The sequence below is a fragment of the Gouania willdenowi genome, chromosome 21 (assembly GCF_900634775.1).
Source record: "Gouania willdenowi chromosome 21, fGouWil2.1, whole genome shotgun sequence".
NCBI classification, from domain to species: Eukaryota; Metazoa; Chordata; class Actinopteri; order Blenniiformes; family Gobiesocidae; genus Gouania; species Gouania willdenowi.
In genome coordinates, this window is record NC_041064.1 from 38,809,665 (window position 1) to 38,822,840 (window position 13,176).

Below are 13,176 nucleotides of genomic sequence, written 5' to 3' on the forward strand. Positions count from 1 at the left end.
GGATCATTGATCATTGATAGTGATAAGAAGCTGATGGTTTCTCGTGTCCTCTAAGCTGTGGGAGTGACCAATCAGAGAGAGACGACTGTAGTGTGGGACAAAGACACTGGGGAGCCTCTCTACAACGCCATTGGTGAGTTTGGTTTTCATAGCGTAATAACATGTTGGAGATGATGAAGGTCCTGTTGTATCAGTGGATTATCAATGGAACCACACGTCCATAGGTTAGTCTCAGCTCTAGCAGCTTTGAACATTCTAGATGTGGCAAAGGAAGAGGTGGACAGAACATCAGCAGAATGGACTCATGGTGGTTCTGGGGAGAGTAGAGCCGGACTGGGCTATGGGGAGGCACACGACAGCAGAGGAAGACAATGGTGGTGGAGCAGGACCGGTACCTTATCAAGGCTGGTGTCCCAGGGGAGACGAGGAGCGTTGGACTCACTGGTGGGGCTTTTCCACCAGAGCATGGGCTTTTCGTTCGGAGCTATAGTTGGAGCTCGTGCTACTTCAGAGCTCCTCCTGTTTAGCTGAAGAAACCGTTGGTTTTCCACCACAGCAGCGGTAAGTTGGAGCCACGTCCTTGCGTCACCACAATACGTCAGTACGTCACTGATTACGTAACAGTTTAGCCATGAGCACTTGTCCTATAATGAAGCCCATGTTTTGACTGTTGACATGGTATAAATATATCCTATCATATGTAAATATTCAGCTGAACAACTATAACGTCTTCATCAGAGTCACGGGAATCTGTGACATTAGTGAACACAGGTCATTATCAAAGACGTTTTATTGTTTAACAATGACTGTGTTACTGTTAGCATTTGCTAAGCTACTTAGCTTCAACTACACCTGCATAAGTACAGCAGATAAAGACAATAAGTTGATTATGATATGTTTGTTTATCATTATAGATGCTCTAAATGCTGACTGTGCACATCTGTGATCACATTGTTGTGACTCAATAAAACCAGAATCAGAACAAGTTTGTGTTAAACTATCAATCAATCAATCAATCAATCTTTATTTGTATAGCGCCAAATCATAACCAATGGTATCTCAAGGCACTTTACAGTAGAGCAGTCTTAAGGACGGACTCTTCATTTTATGGATACACACATATGCATATATACGTATATACACATACATATGTATCCCACACCCAACATGAATTCATCATGGCGGCAAGGAAAACCTTCTGTTAAGCAGCAGGAACCTTGTGTGGATCCCATTCCTATGATGAACAGCCATCCACGTTATGCTGTGTTGGGTGTGTGCAGAGAAAAGGGTGGAGACAGAGTTGTTGAGACTCTGTAACTCCACACTGAGGATCCCACGGACCTGCAAGACAAAAGCCAGAAGGAGAACAGGAGCAAACACACAAGGGAAGAAGCAGACATAGAGGGGAGTGTTTGAAAGAGGAATGGGGCCCTCTCCGGTCCCTCTCTAACCTAAATGACCTCTCTCTTAACGCCCTCTCCAACCTCTCTCCAACCGAGCATGCCAGATCCCCCCCCCCCCCCCCCCCCCGGCAGTCTATGCCTATTGCATCTTAATTATGAGCTATGAGCTGGTCCTAACTAAAAGCTTTATCAAAGAGGAATGTTTTGAGCCTAACCTTAAAGGTAGAGAGGGTGTCTGCCCCCCGAACCGTGGTTGGTAGATGGTTCAGAGAAGTGGGGCCTGATAACTGAAAGCTCTTCCTCCTATACTACTTTTAGAGATGAATGGAACACGAGTAGTCCAGCATTTTGAGAGCGTAGTGTTCTGGGGGGATTGTATGGCACTACAAGCTCCTTGAGATAGACTGGTGCCTGTCCATTTAGGGCTTTATAAGTGAGAAGAAGAATCTTGAATTCTATTCTATATTTTATGGGAAGCCAATGCAGAGAGGCTAATACAGGAGTAATGTGATCTCTTCTCCTAGTTTTAGTCAGTACACGTGCTGCAGCATTTTGAACCAGCTGAAGTGTCTTAAGCGACTTGCTCGGGCAGCCTGCTAAAGAGAATTACAATAATCCAGTCTAGAGGTAACAAAGCATGGACTAGTTTTTCGGCGTCGCTCTGAGACAGGATAGATCTGATTTTAGCAATGTTACGGAGATGAAAGAAGGCAGTTCTTGAAGTTTGTTTTATGTGAGAGTTGATGGATAAATCCTGATCAAATAGACCCCAAGGTTTCTAACAGTTGTGCTTTGTGCCAGAGTAATGCCATCTAGGGCAGTTAGGCTAGCATAGGTTTCTCTAAGGTGTCGTGGGCCCAGTACAATGACCTCAGTCTTGTCTGAGTTAAGAAGAAGAACATTTTGGTCCATCCAGGCCCTAATGTCCTTTAGACAGGCCTCAAGTTTAGATAGCTGATTTGTCTCACCTGGCTTCATTGATACATACAGTTGGGTATCATCAGCATAGCAGTGGAAGTTAACAGAGTATTTTCTCATAACATTACCAAGGGGGATCATATAGATACAGAAGAGGATTGGACCTAGCACAGAGCCCTGAGGAACCCCGTAGCTTACTTTAGTGTACACAGAAGACTTATTATTCACGTGTACAAACTGGTACCTATCAGATAGGTAGGACTTAAACCAGTTTAGGGCAGTCCCTGTGATTCCAAGTAATTCCTCTAATCTCTGTAGTAGAATATAGTGATCTGTAGTGTCAAAAGCTGCACTAAGATCTAATAAACCAGCACTGAGAGTCGTCCTTCATCTGAAGCCCAGAGTAGATCATTAGTTACTTTAACTAAAGCAGTCTCTGTGCTGTGTTGAGCTCTAAAACCTGACTGGAAGTCCTCGAACAGGCTGTTGTTTGAAGAAATTCACAGAGCTGAGCTGCCACAACTTTCTCAAGAATCTTTGAAATAAAAGGAAGATTAGATATAGGCCTGTAGTTTGCTAAAGTGCTGGAATCAAGAGTAGGTTTTTTGAGAAGGGGTTTGATTACAGCTACTTTAAAGGACTGTGGCACGTAGCCTATTGATAGGGATATATTTATTGTCTCCAACAAAGATGGGCAGACCAGGGGAACAACTTCTTTAAACAGCTTAGTTGGGATCGGATCTGAAAGGCAGGTCGATGGTTTGGAGGATGAAATAATAGAGTTAAGTTCCTGAAGTCCTATATGTGTGAAACAGGTTAGGTTAGGCCTATTTACATTTAATGGTACAGCAGGCCAGGTGAAGGCAGGGGAGTGGCTAATTTTATCTCTAATCTTGTGAATTTTATCGTTAAAAAATGTCATAAAGTCCTCACAGCTGAGGGCTAGAGGAATCATGGGCTCAATAGAGCTCTGACTTTGTGTTAGCCTGGCTACAGTGCTGAAAAGGTACCTCGGATTATTTTTATTTTCTTCAATTAGTGAGGAGTAGTATGTAGATCGACTATGTCGTAAGGCTGTCATGTATTTACTATGGCTTTCTTGCCAAAGTATTCGTGACTCCTCTGTTTATTGGAGCGCCACATTCTCTCTAATTACGGGTTGTTTGTTTGAGTGTGTGAGTTTCAGAGCTAAACCACGGAGCTTTCCTCTGACCTTTAATAGTTTTTTCCCTCAATGGGGCAATTGAGTCAAGGTGGATTTTAGTAGACTAGCAGAGCTATCGACAAAACAGATCCAGTTGAGAGGGGTTATAATTAATATCATAGTTATTTAATTGGATGGTGCACTGAGTTTAAGGCAGCAGGAATGGCCTCTTTAAATTTAGCCACAGCACTATTGGACAGATTTCTACTCCTAACTATTTTATTCGCACAGTGCGAGATCCTCTAGGATAATGTTAAAAGATATTAAAAGTGATCTGATAGCAGAGGATTTTCAGGGTAGACTTTAAGTTCATTAATATCAAGGCCATATGTTAGAACAAGATCAAGAGTATGATTTAAACGATGAGTAGCTTCATTAATAGTTTGAAAAAAAGCCAACTGAGTCTATTAGGGACATAAAGGCTGAGCTCAGGCTATCACTATCTTTGTCCACATGGATATTAAAATCTCCTACTATCAGTATTTTATCAGAACTGAGGACTAAGTTTGATATAAACTCAGAGAATTCTGATAGAAATTCAGAATAAGGGCCTGGAGGACGGTTAAAATTATCACAAATAAGACTGGCTGGCAGGTTTTTGATTCAGTATGAGATAAATTTAGAACCAGGCTTTCAAAGGAAGTGTAACTGGCCTTGGTTTAGGATAGATTAGGAGAGAGGAATGATAAATAGCTGCTACACCACCTCCACGGCCTATGTCTTGTGGCATATGAGTATTTAAATGACTGGGAGGAGTGGCTTCATTTAAACTAACATATTCATCTTGATACAGCCATGTTTCAGTTAAACAGAATAAATCAAAGTTATTTTCTGAGATAAGGTCATTTACTAGTAGAGATTTGGATCTCAGTGATCTAATATTTAATAGAGCACATCTAATGGTTTTATGTTTTGGTGTTTCTAGAATTGAGATTTTAATTTTTTCAGATTTTTATAATTGATAGCTCTTTTATTTGATTTATGTTAAAATCATTGTGAAATATGGGTCGGGGGACTGACACCGTCTCCATAAAATAATATTCACCACCATCACAACAGTTGTCATGGCGATGAACACAGCTATCCTGATAGCAATGGGAGGGAAACTGTCCTAAGGCAAGCGCAGAGGGCGTGGAGGACTCCGCCTCTGTAACATGGTCTCATTCATGAGATGTCATAAATGTGCCATGTTTTCTGATAGTAGAGATGCTCCCTCCAAAGTAGGATGGATTCCATCTCTTCCTATCAGGTTCGGTTTCCCCAGAAGGATCTCCAATTATCAATGAAGCCCACCTCGTTTTCCGGACACCACCTCGATAGCCAGCGGTTTAAATGATGACATGCTATAGGCTATACATGTCATCACTGGTCAGATTTTGGTAAGGGACCAGAGAAAATTACGGAGTCCGACATTGTTTTAGCATAAGCACAAAACTGATTCAATGTTCACTTTGGTTGCTTCCGACTGGCGACGTCGGGAGTCATTAGTGCCGACATGGAGGACTATCCTATCAAACTTACGATTACTCTTTGCCAGCAACTTTAGATTTGATTCTATGTCGCCCGCTCTGGCCCCTGGGATGCACCTCACAATGCCCGCTGACTTCGCTAGCTTCACGTTTCTCACTATGGAGTCGCCAATTATCAGAGTTTGTTCCCCGGTGAGTGTGTTGTCCTCACAGAGGGGGAGAAACCTGTTGAGACGTGAACATGGTGGTGTCCCGAGCGGCTTTTTGACCTTCGACTATGCTTACCACGGACAGTAACCCACTCATTGCTGGCCGGGGGGAGGCTAAGCTAAGGAGCTAGCACGGTCCGCACCGGCTAGGGTCTGCTTGCTAGCTTCGGTTTTGGTATCAGGGGTGCGGAACCGCTTCTCCAGATTGTTGATCCTCGCCTCCATATCTAACAGTACGCTACACTTTATGCAACTACCATTGTCCCTAAAGGAGGACGAGGAGTAACTAAACATCTGACACACCGGGCAGGAGAGCGGAGGGGAGGAGAGAGAAGCCATAGGTGCTAAATTTAAGCTAAGCTAAGCTAATCTAAGGACAAAAGGAAGTTAAAGGAGATTGTACTGCCTATAAGAGGCGAGATTGCTTTTTACTTAACCTTCGTACGTTTAACTGTACGGTAAAAAATTAAAAACAAGTGTTTTCAAGGCTAAAATATCAATGACAACAGTTTGATTAGCGTTAGCAGAACACAGTAGTAGAGCGCTGCAAGCAGCGGTTAGAGTGTAAACAGGAAATGATCGATACGTCACCACGATACGTCACCACGTCACAGATGGGACACATAGGCACTCAGAAACAGACACAGAAACTAACGAGTCCTGATGTTATTTATTCATCTGTGTTTGAACAGAGAACCTACTGGTGTGACTGTATTATGTTTGTGTCATTATGTTGTTTAACTTATGTTATTAATGATCAATAACACCTTATTGATCAACATGTGTTTTAAATCTATTGCTGCTGTTTTGATTGGGTTTAAATAAATACTGATGTGAGGAAATAATTACATTCTATTTAAATGTTACTCATTAGGTGATATTATATGAACTTTTCAATTCTATAAATGTATTAAAATAAACAATACAACCTAATAGTGTTACAGCAGGTTATGTTTCTATCTTATAAAAGTGGATGTAAAGAATAATTAAATGATCTGAATAAAATAAAATACATGTGTGTGTTTACAAGTAGGTATTAAACAATGAACAAAGTCCTGTGTAAAATACAAGGCAAGACAAATTTATTTGTATAGTGTATTTCATACTCAAGGCAACTCAATGTGCTTTAACATGATAAAACATTTAATTGTTTAAAATCAATAAGAACATTTAAAATCATCAGTAAAATCATTAAATCATCAGTAAATCAATTAAAATCACAAGTAAAATCATTTAAACTCATCAGTAAAATCATCATCATCATCATGACCATAAATCTCTCTCAATCATACACAGTAGAGAAAAAAGTTCCTTTAACTTTGATTTAAAAATGTTCACATGTGATGCTGACTTCAGCTCTGCTGCAGTTTGTTCCACTTCTTTGCAGCATCACAACTAAAAGCAGCATCACCATGTTTACTGTGAGCTCTGGGCTCCACTATCTGACCTGTGTCCATAGATCTCAGAGACCTGCTGGGTTCATACCTGACTAACATCTCACTGATGTATTCTGGACCAAACCCATTCACACATTTATAACCAGCAGCAGAACCTTTACAGTCTCCTCTGAGGCTGACTGGGAGCCAGTGTAATGTGTTCTGACCTCTTTGTTCTGGTTCAGACCTGAGCTGCAGCGTTCTGAACCAGCTGTAGATGTTTGATGAAGACCATTACAATAGTCCAGTCTGCTGGAGATAAAAGCATGGACCAGTTTCTCCTGATCTTTCTGAACAACATAAACAACAACATAAATAACTTTATTTACACAAAGTAAAAATGTATTTACAAACTAACTCATTATATAATAACATTTATTTATAAATAATTGTAGGTTTTTCTATTAGAAAGGACCAAAAGTCTGCCTCGATCTGCTCCAGAACCTGAGGAGTTCATCATGAGCTGGAGGTTCTGGACCATGGACGTAGTCCTGGTCCTGGTTCTGGTCATGAACCGTGTCCCTGACTGTCCATGAAGAACATCTGTATTAACATCTTCCTCCTTTTTTCCCCTGCATAGAAGCATTAAATGAATATATGAATTTATTATTATTTCTCCACAATAAGAAAAAACAAAAACAAACTATTGTGTAATTCTTAAGCTAAAGTGTGAAGGTTGAAGCAAAGTTTATATAAATCTAACTTATCACAATAAAACTAAACAAAACTCTAGATAATATCACACACAAAAAATATTTATCTTATTTAACAAATATCAATCTACACAAGTGTTATATACAGTTTATACATCACATCAAACATAAATACACATTAATGTATATATCACATGTTCTTGGTAAAATGGTTATTGTTCTTCTATATTTACTAACATATATGATTTAAAAAGCTTTTTAAACTGGTTTATGTTGTTTTATTTCATCACTACACAGTTCTCATCCTTTTCACTGTTCTAACATTTTTCATCTTTAAATGTATTTTTCCTCTTAAATTATTTTCTCCTTCTCTCTAAAAAAAACCTTTTCTTGCAACACTTTTATAAATAAACCTTTACTTTATAAATCATTTGGACAGTTAGAGTTTGATGAGATCTGATGTTTTAAAATCTGGTGTTTTTAACAATAATCCATGGGTGTGTTCTCTGTGTTATTGATCAGTCTGATGATCTTAATTATATTATTAATAACAGTTGATGTTCATCATGTGTATTTACCTAACTTCTAGATAGTAACTCAGATATGATAGATAGTGTATAATAGAGTGTGCAATTCTTTATGATTAATAATGAGCCTTGTTTTGTCCAAGAATAGAAAACAATATTAGTTCTTAATAATAGTTTCATTTATTCATAAACAAATAATACTATTTCAGGATGAACCAACAGATAATATTGTACATGTTGATGTTTACATAGAATAAATAAATATAACCTATTTATTCTGAGATGAAGATGATCCTTTAAATCTAACTGTGAAATGATCAGAACGTGTTACCACATTAATATTATTACATAATCATTGTGTAACAATAACATAAGTTCTGATCAATAATATATTACTGCTGCTTTCAGGAATATTAAAGTATTGTTATGGTTTCTTTGCTAACAGCAGCTAACTGGCTAACCTGTACCACGTTAGACGTAATGTTCATAATATTGATGAGAGAATATTGTAGCAAGTTAATATTGGTATAGTTTAATAACAGGTGAAATAGGATTATTAACAGTTCTACAGGACCAGCTCCTCCATGGCTGTAGTTCTGTTTGGTCCTTGGGGCTCCGCCCCCTTTCCTCTGAATTTTTTCAGACACCCACAGAACCAGGAAACAATGTTCTCCTCCTCTGACCACTGCTCTGTCTTCTTTCACTCACTTTGGACTCACTTTTAAATGTTTTTTGTCGAATTTGCGCTAACGTGACCAGCGGCTCGCTAGCTTAAAAAATGGCTGCTTTTCGTTTTTGGAGGACCGTCGATAACTCCGCCTACCACCCGCCCACTTCAGAGCTGAGCTGTAGCCCAGAAGCTATGTGGGGCCAGCGTAGCTCTGGTTTTTGGCTCCGAGAGCTGGAGCTAAGTTGGTGGAAACAGAATGGCCAAAACACGCGCTAGCTCCAAGTTAGCTCCAGCTCCTGCCCGGTGGAAAAGCCCTATGGGATGACACAACCAGAATCAGAATCAGAATCATCTTTATTCGCCAAGTGTATGTTGTACACACGAGGAATTTGACTCGGTCAACTGTGCTCTCTCCAATAGTGAAAACATTCAATAATAAACAATCAACTAGAAGAGATGATAATAAGTATAAATATAAACAGTAGTTAGACTAGAATGTGCAAATAACAAGATGATAATAATAATAATAATAATAAATAATAATATAATAGTATAAAAAATAAATAAATAGATACAAAATAAAAATTAAAAATAAGATAAAAGAAGGAAAATAATAGAAAAGAAAGATAATAATAAAATATAATAATAATAAAAGGAAAATAGTGCAGTAGAGCATTGATAAGTAGTGCAGGAGAACATTTAAATTAAAGGTATGTACATGAACATTCTCAGTGTCAGATTGATCCAGGGTTGTTATGTTTGGTTCCAGGGTTTTTTCACAGAAACAGGTCTGACACTCTTTGACTGTTTAGTGTTAATCACAGTGACAGCCTGGGGGAAGAAACTGTTTTTATGGCGGGTTGTTTTGGCGTACAGTGATCTGTAGCGTCTGCCAGAGGGGAGGAGTTTAAACAGATTGTGTGCAGGGTGGGAGGAGTCTGCAGTGATGCTACCTGCCTGTTTCCTGACCCTGGACAGGTATAAGTCTTGGATGGAGGGCAGATCAACACCAATGATCTTTTCTACAGTCCTGACTATCCTTTGTAGTCTGTGTTGTCTAGTTTGGTTGAAGATCCAAACCAGACAGTGATGGAGGTGCACAGAACAGACTGAATGATGGAGGTGTAGAACATGATCAGCAGCTCCTGGAGCAGGTTGAACTTCCTCAGCTGACGCAGGAAGTACATTCTTTGCTGTGCCTTTTTCCTGGTTGAGTCTATGTGGGAGGTCCACTTCAGATCCTGTGAGATTGTGGATCCCAAGAACCTGAAGGAGTCCACGGTAGCCAATTCCCTATTTAAAATGGTAAGGGGGGGAGTGGGGGGGGATTTCTTCTGAAGTCCACTGTCATCTCCACGGTCTTGAACGGGTTCAGTTCCAGATGGTTCTGACTGCACCAGAGATCCAGCTGTTCCACCTCCGTCTGAAGGCAGACTCGTCCCCGTCCCGGATGAGACCGATGACGGTGGTGTCGTCTGCAAACTTCAGGAGTTTCACAGAGGGGTCCCCTGAGGTGCAGTCATTGGTGTAGAGGGAGAATAGCAGTGGGGAGAGAACACACCCCTGAGGAGCGCCAGTGCTGAGTGACCGGGTGCCAGATGTGATGCTTTCCAGCCTTACTTGCTGCTTCCTGTCAGACAGGAAGTTGGTGATCCACTGACAGGTGGAGGCCGGCACCGTGAGCTGGGTGAGTTTCTGGTGAAGGATGTCCAGGATGATGGTGTTGAACGCAGAGCTGAAATCCACAAACAGGATCCTAGCGTAGGTCCCTGGGGAGTCGAGGTGGTGCAGGATGAAGTTCAGTCCAATGTTGACTGCATCCTCGACAGACCTGTTTGCCCGATAGGCAAACTGCAGGGGGTCCAGCAGGGGTCCTGTGATGTCCTTCAGGTGGCTCAGAACCAGCCTCTCAAAGGACTTCATGACTACAGACGTCAGAGCAATGGGTCGATAGTCATTAAGTCCTGTGATGGCAGGTTTCTTTGGGACTGAGATGATGCTGGAACTTTTGAAGCAGGAAGGTACTTCACACAGCTCCAGTGATGTATTGAAGATCCGTGTGAAGATGGGGGCCAGCTGCTCAGCACAGGCTTTCAGGCAGGAGGGAGATACTCCGTCTGGTCCTGGAGCCTTTTTGATCTTTTGTTTTTTGAAAAGCTGGCACACAGCTCTGTGATTGATCTTCAGGGCAGGTGGGGGGACAGAGGGTGAGGTGGGGGGGGGAGTAGGGGGAGCAGGAAGGGCAGAGTCCAGGTGATGGGCTGATGCTAATGAGCTGGGGGGTGGGTGTGAAAACCTGCAGTAGAAGCTGTTCAGGTCTCTAGCTAGTCTTTTGTTACCAGTAGGGTGGGGGGAGGGTTTCCTGTAGTTGGTAACTTCATGCAGGCTTTTCCACACTGCAGAGGGATCTTTGTTTGAGAAGCTTTGTTTTAGCTTCTCAGTGTAGCACCTCTTGGCTACTTTGATCTCCCTGGATAGTGTGTACTTGGCTTGCCTGAACAGGTCCCTGTCCCCACTCCTGTAGGCTTCCTCCTTAGCCTGACGTAGCATCCTAAGTTGAGGTGTGAACCAGGGTTTGTTGTTGTTGTATGTGCAGAAAGTCTTGGTCTGCACACACCAACAGGATCCTGGCCTGGGTGGAGACATAAGGATCCCCACCCCACAGTCCTTGTCAGGGCAGCATACGACACGCTTCCTTGTCCTCAAAACCTCTCTCAATGGTTTGGACGTGAACAGAAGTGCCCTCTGTGCAGTAAAGTCAGCGCAGGGCCATGGGGGGAGGGAATATCATCAGCCAATGAATTCAAGCAACAAGCAGAGCTACTTCCTTTGTGTGGAAGTCCAGAGTTCTAGAGAAGCATGATTGTTTTGTTTGTTGTGTTGTTGTTTATAGTTTGGTTGGACCTGCGCACACAGCCCACTGTGGAGCGGCTCATTAGCAAAGCTCCAGGGAAGGACAAGAACCACCTCAAGGTGAGGTGTGTGTGTGTGTGTGTGTGTGTTCTGTTCTACAGTTACTAACACATTGTGTGTGTCCAGAATAAGACGGGCCTTCCCATCAGTACGTACTTCAGTGCGGTGAAGCTTCGATGGATGCTGGACAACGTGGAGCAGGTGCAGCGGGCGGTGCAGAGCGGCCGGGCCTTGTTTGGCACCGTGGACTCCTGGATCATCTGGGTAGTATTAATACTTTTACTGTATTACTTTTGTTTATGTTCCTTTATTTATTCATTATTTACTCTTTTCAGTGTCTGACAGGAGGAAAGTACGGAGGAGTTCACTGCACTGATGTGTCCAACGCCAGTCGTACCATGTTATTTAACATCCACTCACTGCAGTGGGACTCAGAGCTTTGCAGGTAACAGCACTAATATCTAATATTTAATATCTAATATTTATCTAACGTCTAATTTATATATTCATGTTTCATGTTGTTTTAGTACTCTAATAATAATAATAATATAAACCTGTTTCATGTTGTTTTCAGATATTTTGACGTTCCCATCAACATGTTGCCTAACGTCTGCAGCTCCTCAGAAATATATGGTCACATGGTACGTTCATAGATCTGTAGAATTGATGTCTTTCAGTGAAGAATACTAGATTACACTAAATTACACTATATTACACTAGATTACACTAAATTACACTAAATTACACTAAATTACACTAGATTACACTAGATTACACTAAATTACACTAAATTACCCTAAATTACACTAGATTACACTAAATTACACTAGATTACACTAAATTACACTAAATTACACTAAACTACTCTAGATTACTATATATTACGGGATTACACTAGATTACTATATTATACTAAACTACACTGGATTACTAGATTACAATAGATTACACTAAATTACCCTAGATTACACTAAATTACACTAGATTACAGTAAATTACCCTAGATTACACTAAATTACCCTAGATTACACTAAATTACACTAGATTACACTAAATTACACTATATTACACTAGATTACACTAAATTACCCTAGATTACACTAGATTACAATAGATTACACTAAATTACACTAAATTACCCTAGATTACACTAGATTACACTAAATTACCTAGATTACACTAAATTACACTAGATTACACTAAATTACACTAGATTACAGTAAATTACCCTAGATTACACTAGATTACACTAAATTACCCTAGATTACACTAAATTACACTAAATTACACTAGATTACACTAGATTACACTAGATTACACTAGATTACACTAAATTACACTAAATTACACTAAATTACACTAGATTACACTAAATTACCCTAGATTACACTAGATTACACTAAATTACCCTAGATTACACTAGATTACACTAAATTACCCTAGATTACACTAGATTACCCTAAATTACACTAGATTACACTAGATTACACTAAATTACACTAAATTACCCTAAATTACACTAGATTACACTAAATTACACTAGATTACACTAAATTACACTAAATTACACTAAACTACTCTAGATTACTATATATTACGGGATTACACTAGATTACTAATTATACTAAACTACACTGGATTACTAGATTACAATAGATTACACTAAATTACCCTAGATTACACTAGATTACACTAAATTACCCTAGATTACAGTAAATTACCCTAGATTACACTAAATTACCCTAGATTACACTAAATTACACTAGATTACACT

The 13,176-nt window shown here is 40.2% G+C and overlaps 1 pseudogene; it reads left to right on the plus strand.

The window, feature by feature from the left end:
* The window catches only part of LOC114455724 (glycerol kinase-like), a 29,720-nt pseudogene extending 17,665 nt beyond the window's left edge, over positions 1–12,055 (plus strand).
* Positions 12,056–13,176: the final 1,121 nt, after the last annotated feature.